We start from the raw sequence: 15076 nt of genomic DNA on the forward strand, positions 1-15076 counted from the left end.
AGTTTCTCTTCCCAGAATACAAGATGGATTTTTTGATTTGTTTGTTTTCCACCCTAATTAAGTAAGATGAGCAATTCCAGGTTCCTTCATATTTACTAAGTTTGTTGAAGGTTACAGCACTCAGGGTACAGCCCTGGATCCCCTGTGTATCACAGTAGCCACTCCAGTGTCACCTCTGCCACTCATTCACGATGCTACCTTTTCCCCATTAATCAGAAGTCTTTACTCTAAAAACCAGAAATGGTCTCTGGTGAATTTAAGCAGCCAGGCAGTTTATTTGAAATGCACACATGCACACACATACATATCCACACCCCTGATGTGACAGGAAGGCTAGAAATCTGGGCTCAGAAAAACACTATAAAAACAAAAGCAAAAATGAAACCCTAACTGGCCAGACACAGATGCAAAGCCACCTAAAGAGAATACCCTGGACAGAATGCCAAGGCTGCCACCACTGGACGCTATGTCCTCCCACTGGCTCCCCTGCTTCAAGGAAGCTGGCACCACTATAATTTCTTCCCCTAGACAGTCAGAATTAATCCAAAGTCTCTTTATTTCCCTGGCATGAGGAAAATGATTGACGAAGCATAGCTTCCAGGAATCAGAGACAGAGAGCAAATGTCTAATGTTTTCTTAGCTTCCTTATTGGAGGATGATTCCTAAATTTTATTAAATGAAAACTGTTGTAAAGTCTCCTAAATACAAATAAGGGCAGTTGGCTGGAAATATGCCAGTGCTTTTTCAGATGTACATCTCCATCCTTTCACAACCTATGACCTGAATTCTAGACTTGTACAGAATCCAACAACCCATCCCTTTATTGTCTGACCTCATTTGGGGTCAGCCAACAGAAAGCTGGGGTGGAAGATCAGTGCCAAGGAGAGAGAGATCAGGGCATTAATTCTCCTGTCTCCCTCGCTGCAGAGTCTCCATGGGCTGGCTGCCTCCCTTTCCTGAAGTGTTAGCTTCTGTAGGAGATCTTTTCCACTCGGCTTTCTGGGTCACTGAGATCCTATAACTACTCCCGCCCTACACTCCTTCAAGCTTGTGGGTGGCCATGGCATAAGATCCAGCACCATCCCTGTGGCTTCTTTCTACACTACCCTCATCCTTGTAAATTATCCCTTAATTAAATTCTTCTCAAATTATTTTAATTTGAATGTGCCATCTGTTTCTATCTGGGACCCTGAATGATATAGGCAGCCTCAAAAATGGCAAATGTCCTCTACAGAGACTTTTCTCCCTACAGCCCAGAGCCAAGCTTGCTATGTGGAACACTGCATGCTTCCTTTCCTTCTCCCTACTGTGATCTTTTAGGCTTTCTGAAAGTAGACATCTTTCAAGAAACAAAGGTAATCCCAGGACTATTTTACTGTAATAAGCTGCAGGAAAAGACTTAGAAAAAAGAGATCCCCAAAGCAAAATGGCATAAAATAGAGAAAACTGAATAAAAAGAATCCAAAGAAACTGTCACGTGAAAGAGAGAACATTTTCACTCTTAAAATATGAATTGAACCTATCAAAGTCCAAATTATGTTCTTTGCTAATACCATAGCATCTTACTCCTGGGTATAGATTTGGGATTGGAAGGCAGGGTGAGAGAAAAGACCCTTCGAGAAAAGAGGACTGGTCATCACCTACTACTCCTGAACAATAAATGAAATAGTGCATTGTAAATGGCTTACTATGTGCTATGGGCTTTTATGTAGGAATGAGTCACGTAAAGTAAGATCTTGGGAATATCTCCAGATGTTTGGATTTTAAAGAGACCATGATTTTTGCGTTGCAATGCCAAATTCTACCTTCAGTTTAGCAGTAAAACAGGCATCATCGTTTTCCTATTTTATGCATTGTATTTTATTGTTATAATGCATGATCCTTTCCTTTATCTTTTAACAAAGTCTATCATAGCATAGGCCAAAGGAATAAAAATGGGGGAATTTCAGACTCCAGAACAAGGAGAGAGTTGTATGCAATATATCTAGAGAATATCATTCTAGGGCACTTTCCCCTCAATAGTCCCCTAGATTGCATAGGCACATGACCAGAGTAGATTTCCCCACCTGGCAAGGAAGGATGTTCCTTATTAGAGCAGATGTAACCAGTGTCCCTCCATGTCCTTTCTGCACCTCACTTACTGTGACCACAGTCACATCTGTGACTCCCGGCTTGAAAGCTTTAGTCCAGCTGTGGGAACAGGCTTGCCCTCTGCACAAGGCAGGCTGAAAGGCTAGACATTAATGCTCTGGCCAGTGACAGAGGGAGACAGTGGGTAAGTAGCTCAGCTTTCTCACCCCTGGAAAGAGATAATGTCAGCTCCCTCAAGTGCCCTAACAGGGTTGAGCCCACTTGCCCAAATTGGTAATTGGCTTGCTGACCCACCTTTATTGGCTTCCTTCCCTCTTCTGTCATTTTTATCTACCCCTCTGGTGGTGCTACCTGGGATCATCTCTCAAATGAAGTACCTACACTTGAATCCTATCTCAGCAGCTGCTTCTGGGGGAACCCAAACAAAGAGAATTGGTGCTAAAAATAGTTATATGAGCAAACCCTCAAACAAGATTCTGGAACTGGGTTAGTCACTTGCCAAATAGTAACAAGGACCCTATTACTGTTGGTAAGTCACGGGTTTATAACTTTTCTTGTACTAAACTTTCACCTGGACTTCACTGGGAGAAGATAATAGGGGAAAGGATGCCCGAGTTCAGGCTAAACCTCTAGTGATTGAGAAATATGGTTTAATGGTAACTATAAGGATATGACCTTGATTAACAGGTAATAACTGTAATAAAAACTCTATAGTATAAAAGTGACAGGCTGAGGCAGTGACAGTTGAGACCTCTCAACTCAGATTTGGCGTGATAGCCAGAAAAAATATGACCACACTTACAAAGGCCTTGTTCCCCTTAGTAGGAGGGCAAACTGCTAACAAAAGGATAAGTGAGCTGAATTCACAGCCCAGGCAAGGCTCTGACACTAATGTTGGGTCTATATCAGAGAAGGAATGGCCACTGAAACTTGGAATGAAGATTTGCTGGTGGACATATTAGGAGGAAGGGGGTTATTTACCCAATAAGTTATTAAATCTTTGCACAGTAGAAACTGGGAGAACATGCTTGAAACTTTATGTTGGAAATATTACAAGTGAGGGGTGGCAAGATAAGGGAGTGTTTATTGGTAGGTAGCACTCTCCTGAGATTCAGGAGTGAGGTACTAGCAGAGACCCTGAAATCTGGTCCCATAATTTTTTTGGAATGGCTCTTTTAGTATTTAGGAAAAAAAAAATTCCCTGTGGTAAGTGAAGTGGATCTGCCAGAACTTACTTGGAAAATATTCAAGAAGGGCCTGGGTGTCCTGGCAATCTGAGTATGTCAGGATGGCCTTACTATGTAATACTGGAGAGTCAACAAGTTGACTCTGTTCTCTGGTGGAGCTCAAAGCATACTCTTTTCTCTTGAGTGACAGAGAATGTGATAGCAAAGGAAACATCAGTATTGTTAAGAAACAGGGGCTATTTATTTTGGGGGAATGTTGTAATAGGACTGGGCTACCCACTATCAATGAGATTGATGGTAATCTATAATTTTAGAGGCCATGTACCCCGTTTCCCAAAAAATAAGACATCCTCCGAAAATAAGACCTACTTACAGGAAAGATAAGACGTCCCCTGAAAATAAGACCTAGTGCATCTTTGGGAGCACACCTTAAAATAAGACACTGTCTTATTTTCAGGAAAACAGGGTAGCATCACCTAACTATCAGAAATATGGATATAATTATCATAACAGGCAGTCAGGTCAGATTGACAACTGGGAGGTTCTGATCTTCAGGGAAATCAGGATATCTAATCCATCAGAGCCTACAGTTACATGGGTGGGAAACATGAATTCCCAAGGGTATATATAACTGAAAGTGAGAGGAAGCCCCCAATACAACACCATTTGTTAGTGACCAATCAGTCATTTGGTGGCAAGGCGATTGCATTGGACTCCATGTATAATACAGAAAGAGATAAATCATCCTTACTGGTATTGTAAATTACTTTTAATATGGGCTTTTTTTTTTTGCCTGAAATACTTTAACCACTACTAATATCCGAGGATTTGCAGAATATTGGATTTACCTTGATATGGTCTATGGTGATGCCTTTGTTGTGTGAGGGAGGAATTACGATAATAGGCCCTTGACCATCTATGAGATTTACTGATCTCAGCTAAACTGCCTTTCAAAAGCTGCCAGCTACTCTGATTTGGGAGTAAATGCTCTGAGGATGTGGGACATTGTGCTTTAAAACAGGCACAGGGCCAGAAACCCAAGGTGGAAGTAGGAGTAATCTGTCTCTGTGTCACTTCCAGTTACATTTTCGGGAATAGGTGCTTCCCTTCTCTGCAATTTTAGGCTCTGCAGAACAAGATGTCCTATAGGCTTCTATCAAGTAGCATAGTAAAACTTTTACTAGCCCTAAATCTGTTACTGCCATCTGGTGATTTTAGCATTTTTCTGTTAGCAGATTAAGAGGCAAGGAAGAGAGTTACTAGGCTGTTTTGGTAATTGCTCCTTATTATCACTAGGAGTTAGGGTTACTCTTAAGTAATAGATATCAGAAAAAGTATGTTAGGAACTCTAAAAATTAGTGAAGACTTTTTTGTGTGTGCTCACGCCCAGTGATAACTGGTAGATAGTCAATTTTAGGAACAGTATAGCTTCAAAAATGAAAGTTTAAGTTGTCCCATGGATAAAAAGCAGCAAAGATGAGTGGAATCTAGAGAAAATGGTAGAAGGATATCATGAGTATCACCTACAGTCGGTACCAATAGCAACAGTGGAACAACAGCTTTGTCATTGTGTATTTTCTTATTAGAAATCGGGACATGTTACTATCTAAAAACATCAAAATTCTGAAAGCAGCCAGACAAAAGAAAACCATCACCTACAAGGGGAAGAATATTAGAATAACTGCAGATCTCTCCGCTGAAACCTTTCAAGCTAGAAGAGGATGATCATCAACTTTTAATCTCCTAAAACAAAATAACTTTCAACCCAGGATCCTGTATCCAGCTAAACTGAGTTTCATTTATGATGGAGAAATTAAATACTTTAATGACATTCACATGTTGAAGAAATTTGCCACAACTAAACCAGCTCTCCAGGATATTCTCAGACATATCCTCCATAAAGACCAGCATAATCCTCCACCACAAAAGTAAACCCACCCAGAAAATTTTGATCAAATTCCAACTTCCACAGTTGCAAAAGGATTAAAAATGTCCACTGGACTCTCGAAAGGCTTATCAATATTCTCAATTAATGTGAATGGTTTAAATTGTCCTCTAAAGAGGCAAAGGTTGGCTGACTGGATACAAAAACTCAAGCCACATATCTGCTGCATACAAGAATCTCATCTTACATTAAAAGACAAATATAGACTCAAGGTGAAGGGATGGTCATCTATACTCCAGGCAAATGGAAAGCAGAAAAAAGCAGGCATTGCAATTCTATTTGCAGATGCAATGGGCTTTAAACCAACCAAAGTAAGGAAGGATAAGGATGGACACTTCATATTTGTTAAAGGTAATACTAAATATGATGAGATTTCAATTATTAATATTTATGCACCCAACCAGAACACACCCCAACTTATAAGAGAAACTCTAACAGACATGAGCAACTTGATTTCCTCCAGTTCCATAGTAATTGGAGATTTTAACACCCCTTTAGCCGTGCTGGATAGATCCTCCAAAAAGAAGCTAAGCAAAGAAATTCAAGATTTAAACTTAACCATTCAACATCTGGACTTAACAGACATCTACAGAACATTTCATCCTAACAAAACTGAATACACATTCTTCTCATCAGCCCACCGAACATACTCCAAAATCGACCACATCCTAGGCCACAAATCTAATCTCAGCAAATTTTAAAAAATAGAAATTATCCCTTGCATCTTCTCAGACCATCATGGAATAAAAGTTGAACTCAATAACAACAGGAATCTGCATACCCATACAAAAACATGGAAGCTAAATAACCTTATGCTGAAGGATAGATGGGTTATAGATGAGATTAAGAAGGAAATCACCAAATTTTTGGAACAAAACAACAATGAAGACACAAATTATCAGAAGCTCTGAGATACTGCAAAGGCACTCCTAAGAAGGAAATTTATAGCACTGCAAGCCTTCCTCAAGAAAATGGAAAGACTGTGGGCTCAGCACCCGTAGCTCAGTGGTTAGGGCATCGGCCACATACACTGGGTCTGGCAGGTTCGGACCTGGGACTGCTAAACAACAATGACAACTGCAACAAAAAACTAGCTGGGCATTGTGGCTGGAGCCTGTAGTCCCAGCTACTTGGGATGCTGAGGGAAGAGAATCACTTAAGCCCAAGAGTTGGAGGTTGCTGTGAGCGGTGACACCATGGCACTCTACCAATGGCGACATGGGCAACATGGTAAGACTGTCTCAAAAAAAAAAAAAAAAAAAAACCGGAAAGAGAGGAAATTAATAACTTAATGGGACATCTCAAGCAATTGGAGAAGGAAGAACATTCCAACCCCAAACCCAGCAGAAGAAAAGAAACAACTAAAATCAGAGCAGAATTAAATGAAATTGAAAACAAAAGAATTATACAACAGATCAATAAATCCAAAAATTGTTTTTTTGAAAAGATCACTAAAATAGATAAACCTTTGGCCAACCTAATCAGGAAAAGAAGAGTAAAATCTCTAATCTCATCAATCATAAATGGCAAAGATGAAATAACAACAGACCACTCAGAAATTCAAAAAATCCTTAACGAATATTACAAAAAACTCTACTCTCAGAAATACGAAAATATGAAAGAAATCGACCAACACTTGTACATACGCCACCTAGCAAGACTTAGCCAGAATGAATTGGAAATATTGAACAGGCCTATATCAAGTTCTGAAATAACATCAACTATACAAAATCTCCCTAAAAAGAAAAGCCCAGGACCAGATGGCTTTACATCAGAATTCTACCAAACCTTTAAAGAAGAACTAGTACCTATATTACTAAATCTCTTCCAAAATATAGAAAAAGAAGGAATACTACCCAACACATTCTATGAAGCTAACATCACCTTGATCCCTAAAACAGGGAAAGACCAAACAAGAAAAGAAAATTATAGACCAATGTCACTAATTAATATTGATGCAAAAATATTCAATAATATCCTAACAAACAGAATCCAACAACACATCAAAAAAATTATACACCATGACCAAATGGGATTTATCCCAGGGTCTCAAGTCTGGTTCAACATATGTAAATCTATAAATGTAATTCAGCACATAAAAAAATAAAGACCATGTGATTCTTTCAATTAATGCAGAAAAAGCTTTTGATAATATCCAGCATCCCTTCATGATCAGAACACTTAAGAAAATTGGTATAGAAGGGATATTTTTTAAACTGATAGAGGCCATCTACAGCAAACTTACAGCCAATATCAAATTAAATGGAGTTAAATTGAAATCATTTCCACTTAAATCAGGAACCAGGCAAGGTTGCCCATTGTCTCCATTGCTCTTTAACATTGTAATGGAAGTTTTAACCATTGCAATTAGGGAAGAAAAGGCAATCAAGGATATTCACATAGGATCAGAAGAAACCAAACTTTCATTCTTCGCAGATGACATGATCGTATATCTGGAAAACATTAGGGATTCTACTATAAAACTTTTAGAAGTTATCAAGGAATACAACAATGTCCCAGGCTACAAAATCAACACCCATAAATCTGTAGCCTTTATATATACTAACAATAGCCAAGCCAAAAAAACAGTCAAGGACTCTATTTCTTTCACAGTAGTGCCAAAGAAGATGAAATATTTGGGAGTTTACGTAACAAAGGGCGTGAAAGAACTCTGTAAAGAGAACTATGAAACTCTAAGAAAAGAAATAGCTGAAGATGTTAACAAATGGAAAAACATACCATGCTCATGGCTGGGAAGAATCAACATTATTAAAATGTCCCTACTACCCAAAGCAATATACCATTTTAATCCAATCCCTATTAAAGCTCCACTGTCATACTTTAAAGACCTTGAAAAAATAATACTTCATTTTATATGGAATCATAAAAAACCTCAGATCACCAAGACATTATTCAGAAATAAAAACAAAGCAAGAGGAATCACACTACCAGACCTCAGATTGTACTATAAATCCATAGTGATCAAAGCAGCATGGTATTGGCACAAAAACAGAGGGGGTAGATATATGGAACAGAATAGAGAACCAAGAGATGAACCCAACTACTTACCATTATTTGATCTTTGACAAGCCAATTAAAAACATTCAAGGGGGAAAAGATTCCCTATTTAACAAATGGTGCTGGGTGAACTGGCTGGCGACCTGTAGAAGACTGAAAGTGGATCCACACCTCTCACCATTAACTAAGATAGACTCTCACTGGATAAAAGATTTAAACTTAAGACATGAAACTATAAAAATACTTGAAGAAAGGTCAGGGAAAACTCTTGAAGGAATCGGCCTGGGTGAATATTTTATGAGGAGGACTCCCCAGGCAATTGAAGCAGTATCAAAAATACATTACTGGGACCTGATCAAACTAAAAAGCTTCTGCACAGCCAAGAACATAGTAAGTAAAGCAAGCAGACAGCCCTCAGAATGGGAGAAAACATTTGCAGGTTATACCTCCAATAAAGGTTTAATAACCAGAATCCACAGAGAACTCAAAAGTATTAGCAAGAAAAGAACAAGTGATCCCATCTCAGGGTGGGCAAAGGACTTGAAGAGAAACCTCTTTAAAGAGGACAGACGAACGATCTACAGACACATAAAAAAAAAAGCTCATCATCCTTTATCACCAGTGAAATGCAAATCAAAACTACTTTAAGATATCACCTAACCCAAGTAAGAGTAGCCTACATCACAAAATGCCAAAACCAGAGATGTTGGCATGGATGTGGAGAAAAGGGCACACTTCTACACTGCTGGTGGGAATGCACACTAATATGTTCCTTTTGGAAGGATGTTTGGAGAATACTTAGAGACCTAAAAATAGACCTGCCATTCAATCCTGTAATTCCTTTACTAAGTATATACCCAGAAGACCAAAAATCACAATATAACAAAGACATCTGTACCAAAATATTCATTGCAGCCCAATTCATAATTGCTAAGTCATGGAAGAAGCCCAAGTGCCCTATCGACCCACGAATGGACTAGCAAATTGTGGTACATGTATACCATGGAATATTATGCAGCCTTAAAGAAAGATGGAGACTTTACCTCTTTCATGTTTACATGGATGGAGCGGGAACATATCTTCTTAGCAAAGTATCTCAGGAATGGAAGAAAAAGTATCCAATATACTCAGCCTTACTATGAAGCTAAATTACAGCTTTCACATGAAGGCTATAACCCAACTATAGCACAAGACTATGAGGAAAGGGCCAAGGAAGGGGAAGGGAGGGGGGAGGTTAAGGTGGAGGGAAGGTAATGGGTGGGGCCACACCTATAGCGCATCTTAGTATGGGTACAGGCGAAACCTACTAAATGCAGAATACAAATGTCTACATACAATAACTAAGAAAATGCCATGAAGGCTATGTTGAACAGTTCGATGCGAATATTTCAGATTGTATATGAAACCAGCACATTGTACCCCTTGATTGCACTGATGTACACAGCTATGATTTAACAATAAAAAATAAATAAAAAAAAATAAAAAACAAAAAATTGAAAATAAAAATAAAAATAAAATAAAAACATCAATCAGGAATAGAGAGTATTAGGGAATGAGTCGTTTGAGTAGTAAATGCTGCACTCGATCAGATGCTGTTGGTGCCTGGCCTGTATAGACTTGGGTAATAACCTCACCCTGAAGTCTGCTTCCCATGATCAGCCAGGACCCTCTCCCTAAGAGAACCTTTTTTTTTTTGTCTGCAGAGACATACTAACCCAATGTGTAAAGGAAGCAATTAATGCTAGAAAGTCAATGTCCTGAAAACAGTGCCCAAAATAAAACTGATAACTGGTAAGATGATAAAAAATGCCCAGCTTCTTTGCCTCTCTGTGTCACTAACTCTGCACCATATTCTACATTCTCTTTCAAAGTTCTTCAGTGGGGTTCAGCTCCACTCTCCAGAGATACTTTTTGGCAGCACATCAGAAATAAAATACCTGCACTTGAATCCATCCTTGTTTCAGAGTCTGATTCTGCGGACTCCCAAATCAAGAAACATATCTGACTCAAATGATAGATTAAAATGGTATATAACCCCTATCACTTAGATACGGGTTCACTTGCAAGTAAGAGAAGCCATATAAATGCCATCTTAAATATGCAATAATTTGTCTAATATAAGAACAGATTTGAAAGTCTTCAATCTAAGGCTGGCACAGTCTGTTAGTCATGTTAGCAGGGACCTGGAGTTTTTCTCAGGGCTCCACATACACATCCTTTTGCCTCGTATCACAAGAAGGCCAAATGCCTCACATTATTTTCCAGGCAAGAGAAAGTAGAAAACGTCAAAGGGAAAAGATGGACTCAACAGACTTCTATTTACACTTCTCAGTTGAGAATGGGGAGAACATGGGTACTCCTAGCAGCAAGGAAGTTTGGAAAATTGGAGTTAAATTGATAGCCTTTTAATCTTTCTAGTAAAGGCAAGACAGCAGATGAAAATAGGGGTTCAATCAATCAACTCATTGTTATATGAATAGGCAAATTCAGAATTTGCTTTATTAAATCTGACTTAAGTTTTAATCTAACTATCTTTTCCATTTTCCAAAGAAAAAAATAAATGAATAGTAAGACTTCAATGTTAGATTATAATATTACCTTGGAATCCTTTTCAAAGGAAAACATTTAAAATGATTAACTGTATTTAGTTGGAAAGTTTTCTCATGCTTTAATGACTAATTTAAAAAAATAGTATATTATGTACCTTCCATGAGCATGACAGACAAAATTTCTGTTTTCCTTGAGCATCCATCCTATGAACTGATTCACTCACACTGTCTGATCTGAAACAGAAAACCTGATATACACTTTATCTCCTTTTGGACCATAAAAATAAAATTGCATCATAAAACTTCACAATAATTAAAAAAAAAATTCTGACTGTAAAACTACTTTTTCCTCTTCATAGCTAGAAAAACACCAGATTTATTTTTCTGACGCTTAAATCCTGTCAAATTCCAAATAATTTTTGAAACTTACATCTATGCAAGTACAAAGATTCAAGAATCTTTGGTCTCAAAAATTATAAATTAAAAAAAAATTAAAGTTGGGCGGCGCCTGTGGCTCAAGGAGTAGGGCGCTGGTCCCATATGCCAGAGGTGGCAGGTTCAAACCTAGCCCTGGCCAAAATAAAAAAAAAAAAAAAAATTAAAGCACCAATTATGAAAAAAAAAAAAAGAAAGAAACAGTGAACCAGGATGTATCTATTCCTCCTGGTGGCCTTGAGCTACATATCTCATATGCAGTGGTTTACTGTCACTTACATTCCTACTTTGTAGACTGATGCTTTCAATTATATAGCCCCAGATGAGGGCTGGCAACTAAAACCTGAAGCATTCAGTTATTTTTATATATGTTTTTGTGGCAGCGAACGATTTTTTCTCTGCCAGTTTTGTCTGTTAGGCTAACAGTCTTACATATTTTTTAATTGATATTTTTATTTGCTCTCATGTATTTTCAAATTGCCCAGAAGTAATGTAACAGCAAGATTTTTATCACCACAACTGGTGGACAGCTGGGTCATCTACTACACATTTAGGACATTCAGGGAAATAGTCCCAAGCTGTCACAAAGCTGTTTATTTCTATGTGCTCACTGACTTCAATTTGCAGCTTCTCTGAAGACCTTATTTCAGCATTAAAAAAGAAAAAAAAGTCCCTTGGAGATTTTTTATTTTTAAATACATAAAATTTTAAAACCAAAATGAATATAAAATTATGAATAATATATAACTTTACAATGGCTTTTGTTTTAACAAGAACAGCCTTTTCATAATTGTATCAATTGACTAGTTTATTTAAAATACACAGGATGTCCCAAAAGTCATTATACATGGAGAAAATGAGATATTATAGTTAAATATCCTTTTATTTACAAAATACTCATTACGAAATTTTACAATGAGGTGGCTAACCTGTAGAGAATATTTTATAAATATTTTGTAATGAACATTTTGTAAATAAAGGTAAATTTAGCTACCATTTCTCATTTTTCCTATGTATGATGACTTTCGGAACATTTACAAATATTGCTTTTTTCTGACAGTGTAATTTTTTAATTATTTCTGGTAATAAATAACTATTTATTTATTCTTTTTATTTATTTATTTTTCAAGTTAATATTGTAGAAGTTTGCAGGAAAACATATGGATTAGACTAAGATGGCACAACCTGATAGACTCATTTGGGTCAGAATCTGGTTCTTCTCTTCCTTTTTAAGTATATAGGAACATATATTTTTATATGCCAAGAATTGACTCAGATTAGAAAAGAAACTATTTCATGGACTAAATCAAGAGATCAGAATATGTACACTAAAAACTGGAATATATATTCTGGAACATATAAATGTACTAAATTGAAAGACATGAACTGAGCTCCTATTTGGTTTAACCAGTATTTTACATTCCTGTTACAAGAAGTCAACATAAACAAACAAACAAAAAACCATGTTCACTGAATATTGGAGAGCACAGAACCTGAATAGGGAATTTAGTGATACCAGTGGTCTTCAGAAAAAAAATATTAATAACGGAAATGCATACAATGAAAACAACTATGAATGGATTTCAATTTTTTTTTCACCAAAATAAATTCATACTAACTTGTGATAACATGTCTGAACAAGATTTAAGGGAGGCTCTAAGGAAGATACACACCACTTTGAAAAGTGCTCCTATCAGACCAATCTGAGTTATGCTACAGTTGAAACTAAAACAAACAAAATTTATGGTGAGGCTTGAATAGAAGAATGGTGAAATCGTTGATGCTTTACGAAAAGTTTATGGGGAAAATATCCTCCCTCAAAATCAGCAGTTTACAAATGAATGACTAGTTTTAAGAAGAGATGAGATGATGTTGAAGATGAAGCCTGTGGTGGCAGACCATCCACATCAATTTGCAAGAAAAAAGTTCATTTATTTGTGCCCTCATTGAGAAGACCAACAATTAACAACAGAAATAATAACCAACACCATAAACATCTCAATTGGTTCAGCTTACATGATTCTGACTAAAAAAATGAAGTTGAACAGACTTTCTACTGGATGAATGCCAGTGTCAGTGCACCAGACCAGCTGCAGACAAGAGCAGAGCTTTCAATGGAAATTTTAAATGAGAGGGATCAAGATCCTGAATCATTTCTTCAAAGTTTTGCAACAAGAGATAAAACGTGGTTATACCAGTATAATTCTGAAGACACAGCACAATCAAAGCAATGGCTACCAAAAGGCAGAAATCTTCCCGTCAAAGCACAAGGGAACCAATCAAGAGCAAAGGTCATAGTAACAATTTTTTTAGAATGCTCAAAGCATTTTGGTGACTTTCTGGAAAACCAAGGAATAATAACATATACTTATTATGAGAGTATTTTGAGAAAGATGGTCAAAACTTCACAGAAGAATAGCCTGGATATCTTTACCAGTGAGTCCTTTTCCACCATGACAATGCTTCTGCTCATTTCTTTGTCAAACAGCAATTTTGTGAGCACTTAAAAGGGAAATCATGAAACACCCACATTGCAGTTTGTATTTGGCTCCTTCACACTTCTTTTTGTCTCTAATCTTAAAAAGTCTACGAAGGCCCCCATTTTTCTCCAGTTAATAATGTAAAACGATTACATTGACATGGTTAAATTCTATAGACCTTTAGCTATTTTAGGGATGGACCAAAATGATTTACATCTCTATTACAAAAATTCCATGAACTTGATAGTGCTTATGTTGAGAAATAAAGCTTACGTTTTCAATTTTTATCTTTTAATTTCATTTTCCACAAACATGTTGAAGTCCCCTCATAAACCATGGGAAGATTTTACCCTATTTAATTTATAACTTTACCAAAATTTATGTAATATTTTAGAAAAGCATTCCATTAATGGCTATACTACAATATACCAGGGGGAATGTATCTATCCCTTGGAAATATTTTCAACTACAATATTTGAAACTTTTTTTTTTAGCAGATGTGGAGCCAATATTATATGCACAGAGTAGTTATATGAGATGAAAATTTCACTTTCAATTATCTTATAGGACATAATTTAGCAACAAAAATTGATTGCTGGTTCTGCTGAACTTGAGAGACACTGGCCTCGAGCACAGTGCTTCTCAACTCATGAGTGCTAACCTAGCACGCTACACTTAGGGATCAATTCATTTAGAGACCTCCTCTAATGATCACTGCAACTAAGGCACCGACAACATTTAATGTTTTAAAAATTCTTTTGATCTATAGAAACCCACCAGAAGAGAAAAAAATTAAATAGTTTCTTCTGTAGTTATTTAAATTTTACCCATTGGGTTACAGTCCTGTTTTAAAATGCTTAGCCTTTGTGAATCTAAGTTGATCCTACGTATCTCTGATTCGTTAAGTAAAGCTATCTATGTACAGATTATTTATAATATTTCTAGGTTTAAGTGCTATCATCTTCATTTACAAGAACCAAATATATTTTATTTATCTTGAAATATTTTTCTTAAACTTTGTTTTGAATCTACCCTCTCTCCCTGATGGGGAAAACATGATTATCTCTTTCAGAATTTAAAAAATATCACAATTAAGTCAAAAAAATCCCAAACCTTTCCATTCAAGAATATTTTGATGTTCTCCTATGTTTAGTTTGAAAGTATAAGGATGAGGGCTGAAAGGAAGCAAAGGATGATGATATAAATGGAACAAGTTATGTAATGAATAGTATATTACTATATTTGCATTCAAGGACAACTGTATTTGAATTTAATTCTATATATGATCATCTGAATATCTAACTTCTTCTATTAGATATGTTCAAATTTTCTCATTCCACAAACTTTTTTGAGAATATATTGCAATTTTGA

The sequence above is a fragment of the Nycticebus coucang genome, chromosome 16, assembly GCF_027406575.1.
Source record: "Nycticebus coucang isolate mNycCou1 chromosome 16, mNycCou1.pri, whole genome shotgun sequence".
Classification (NCBI taxonomy): Eukaryota; Metazoa; Chordata; class Mammalia; order Primates; family Lorisidae; genus Nycticebus; species Nycticebus coucang.